Below are 4,721 nucleotides of genomic sequence, written 5' to 3'. Positions count from 1 at the left end.
TTATATTATTGCTTACTTGATTTTTCATGTCTGTTAAATTTTGTCTTATATAGTTGGGTGCTCCTACATTGGGTGCATATATATTCATAATTGTTATCTCTTTCCCTTGCAGTTTTCCCCTAACAAGTTTGTTGTGACCTTCTTTATCTCTTTGAATCATGCTTGGTTTGAAGATAATATCGTCAGCAACCATAAAAGATATCTCTGCTTTTTTCCAGGTTCCTGTCACATGCATTGTTTTCCATCCTTTGGCATTCAGTTGATTAATTTCTTTTAGAGTTAAATGTGTTTCTTGTGTGCAGCATATTGTTTGATCTTGTTTCTTGATCTATTCTGTCAGTTTGCTTCTTTTGGCTGGTGGATTGAGGCTATTTACATTGATGGTTATAACTGATATGTATTGGCTTGTCTTTGTCATCTTGTTTTCATATGGTGGGATCCTTACTTTTCCCCTCTGCTTAACTGTTTACTCTGCTTGGTAGTCCTTTTCTGTTGTTCTTGAAGTTGTGGTCATCTTTGTCTTTTTCTAATATATCTGTCAGACCTCTTTGTAGGGTTGTTTTGGTTGCCATGAATTTCTTCAGTTGTTCTTTGTCATGGAAGTATCTTATCCCTCCTATTAAATTTGATAGATAGTTTTGCAGGGCACATCAATCTGGGTTGGAAGTTGTTTTCTTTCAGGACCTGAACTATCTCACTGAAGCTCTTCTTGAGTTGATGGTCTGTGTTGAGAAATCTGCCACGATTCTGATGGGCTTTCCATTGTAGGTGATCTGTTTCCTCTTTGTAACAGCTTTTAATATTCTGTTCTTTTGCTCAGTTTCTATGATCTTTATTATTATGTCTGGGTGAGGATTTATTTTGATTATGGCTAGCAGGAGTTCTGTATGCCTCCCTAATTTGTATGTCAGATTCTTTCCCCATGCTTGGGAAATTTTCTGCTACTACTTCTGTCAAGTCTTTTTATGTCATTGGTATAACTCCAGCTGTTTTGTTGATACAAATAAGTCTTATATTATTTTTCTTTGTATCATCTTGCAGCGGTTGCATTGTTATTTACTGACACCTTATTTTAGAGAGATCTTTCCTTTTGTGTTCACTAACTGTAATGCTATCTTCAACCTTTGAAGTTCTTGGCCTGCAAGATAGCTTCACAGACTAAAGTGCCCACAGGGACAGGGGTTCAATCTCTGGAGTACCATGCCAACCCCACCCTGGGGTGAACTGAGACAGTGAATGAGACCGGGTGTGGTGGCATAAGCCTATAATCCCAGTGCTTGGGAGGCTGAAAACAGGAGGATCACTATGAGTTTGATCTGCAAAGAGACCCTGTAGATCCTGTACTAAATATGTTTTTTTTTTAAAAAGTTTGAAGTTCTATCTTTAGTTTCATTGAAGCAGTTTTGCCAATTTTCAGTGGTATTCTTAATGTCCTGGATATCTGTTTGAATCTGTTTCATGCATTCTTGTTCTTTCTATATTGTTCATTCAATATTTCTATCATTTTCCTATTCCTCTCTATTTTATTTAATCTACATCTTCCTTAGATGTTGTAGTGATCAACTGTTGGTCAATTTATTACACCCAGTTGAATTGAACTAGTGTGGTTCTTGGTGTGAGAGGCCAACCTGAGGATTGTTGGCAGTAGCATAAAAGGCAGAACAGCAGAAGCTGTTGGAACACTCTTAGGGATACTGTTTGGAGAAGTCATTGGTTCTCCTGGGCTGTTCTGCTGGGTGATCTTGTCTTGTGGAGTTCCCTGATGAACTTGGTTGTTCTTGTTGGAGGAGGAGCTCAGGGACCTTGGTGTCACTGAGAATGTCTATGATTCATTTTGGTGGAGCTCTGGTCCTCATCTTGAGCATCACATCCTGGCTCCATGAAGATGGTGCCCTGCTCAGCCTTATGGAGAAACTTGTCACATTGGCTTTCCTGAGCTTTCATCCTGGAGAAGCTCAGGACCTCACTGTTGCTGACAATGGCTGCGGTATGTTTGGGTGAGCTCTCGTGCTTACATTGACCATACTTTGTAGTTCCAGCTCAGGTCTGCATGAGACTTTGTTGTGAGCTCTAGGCCTCTAGTTGGAATTGTGGGAGGCATTGTTATGAGCTCTAGGTTTTCAGCTGGACTCATACAGGATATCAGGATCCAGGCCTTCAACTGTATTTTTCAGTATTTAGTGTGTGGACAGATTTCCTGAACTTCTTGTATATGATTCTTGGGTGATTCCCTATAAAATAATATTATTAAATATGTCCTATATTGTACTGTTCCCCTTGGAAAATCCCTAAACCATGACAGATGTATTCAGCAATTCTTTCATTTTTCTTGTAATTTCCTTTTTACCCCAGAGATTACTTCTGATCTGATTTCCTTCATATCCTGATGGAGTTATTTTTTTTTTTTTACTTCAGATGCTATCATATCAAAAATTTCAGGTGTGTCACTTCCAAGTTCTTCTATGGTCTGATCTCCTGGACTTGTCTTTGGTGGGCTAGATGGCTGAGATTGCCTTTGTTCCTTCCTTTTGTCATGTTTGAAGCTCCCAATTTTATCCCTGACTCTGCAGTGATGGTAGTGGTCAGGGTGTGGATGAGCAAGACTCCCAGGAGAGTAGGAAGGCTGAGTATTTTCACCAAATCTCCCACTGTGTAAGGTTCAGTGTGACTTCCACCTCAGAGAGGGTGAGGCAAGTCACAGCTCAAGAAGGACCTGATGATAATGAGGGCAGCCCAAAGTTCTGTGAAGCTCTCTCAGTGGTGGGTTGGCACAGAATGGGGCTCTCCAAGGCTCCCACAGGTCCCTGTGGCAATCTTCTGCGAGCCTGTTTAAGGTCCCCTTGGCATCTTCCAGGTGATAACAGGTGGCCAGGGCCCAGCTGTGATCCAGTGAAGGATGGGGGGCAGAGCAGGGCTCACCAGGTGCCCTCAGCAGTCTTCCAGGCAAGGGCAGGTGTCTGGGTCTCAACCAAGATCTGGAATGGGTGAGGAACAGCAGGGCAAGGCCCACCAGGTCCCCTCCACAGTCTTCCATGTGAGGCCAGGCCAATAAATAAATATCAATATTCATGGAAAATTAAATAAACACTAATAAAATTGTAATGGGAGGTCTCATTACTCACGATCACAAATAGATCATCTAGACCAAAAAAATGAACAAATAAATATCAGAACTGAGCCAACTTTTCAAATAAATGGACTTAGTAGATGTCAACAGAGTGTTCCATCCCACAAAATTAGAATATACATTGTTCTCAGCTGCACATGGAATGTTCTTCAAAATAGACCATATATCTTAGCTCCTAGAACATACCTAAGTAAATGAAAAGTGACTGAAATCCTTATATTATCAGACCATAGTGCAGTGAAATTGGAAGTCAGTGTCAAAAGAAATTTTTATAAAAGTTTCAGAAACTTAATAACATGGAAATAACAACTTCTAGGACAACCAATGGATTGCAGATGAAATTAAAGAATTAGAGTGTTCTTACAATGAAACAATAATGCTAATACAACATATGGGTACTTATGGGACACAATGAAAGCAGTTTTATGAGGGAAATTTATAGCATTGAATACCCATATCAGAAAAATCAGAGTGAGCTCAAATAAACAACCTCAAGACTGAGGTTGAACCTCAAGCTCCTAGAGAAAAGAAAAGAAAGTCAAGCCCAAAGCGCATGTAAAGTAGGAAATTATAAACAGCTGTGCAAAAATTAATGTAATGGAGACTAAGAAAACAATCCAAAGAATCACTGAATCAAAGATTTGGTTCTTCAAAAGATTAAATAAAATAAACAATCCTTAGCCAACCTTATCAAAAAAAGGAAAGAAAATAATCAAATCTATGGAATTAGAAATAAAAAGGGTGAATCCACAACAGATGCTTCAGAAATCCAGATCATTAATGCCTACTTCAATAATCTATATTCTAGTAAGATGGAAAATGCAGAAAAAATTGAAAAATTCTCAGGCATATATGAATTACTGAAGCTAGGCATGTGCTGTGCCACTGAGCTATACACCTGGCCTCCAAGAATTACCAAAGTGAAATCAAGAAGATATAATAATTCTAAATGAGCCAGCATCAATGAAATTGAAGATGTAATTGAAAATCTACCAACAAAGAAAAGCTCCATCCTTGTGTATTCACAGCTAAATTCACAGCTGTATCCTAATAAGATGGAAAATGCAGAAAAAATGGAAAAATTCTTAGATATAATTGAATTACCAGTTAGGCAGGTGCTATGCCACTGAGCTATATACCTGGCCTAACACAATAAAGTCAGAAGGCCTACTACCTTTATTTCTCAAACTCTTTAATGAAACTGAAAGAGAAGCAGTGCTCCCAAAGTGATTCCTAGAATCAAGCATTGCCCTGTGTTGTAGTCAGGGATTACAAGGGCAATAATACAAAACAAATAATTTATAGGTTATTTTATAAGAGTCATATACAAAGAGAAAATTATGCACACACTAAAGACCCAAAGAATCCAGCTGAGAGCCTGGACTCATGTCCTGTATGAGTCGAGCTGAAGACCTAGAACCTGTAACAATGGCTCCTATGAGTCCAGCTGGAGGCTGAGAGCCCGTGACAATGTCTCATGCAGGCCTGTTTGACAGATCTGTACTGGAAAGACCCAAAGATCCATGATGAAAGCTAGAAAGTCTGTGCCAGCAGGCTGAGGGATCTGGACTGCAGCCAGGAAGTGATGCTCAAG

The sequence above is a fragment of the Octodon degus genome, unplaced genomic scaffold (assembly GCF_000260255.1).
Source record: "Octodon degus isolate 3935 unplaced genomic scaffold, OctDeg1.0 scaffold00046, whole genome shotgun sequence".
NCBI lineage: Eukaryota > Metazoa > Chordata > Mammalia > Rodentia > Octodontidae > Octodon > Octodon degus.
This window is presented reverse-complemented; position numbering follows the sequence as displayed.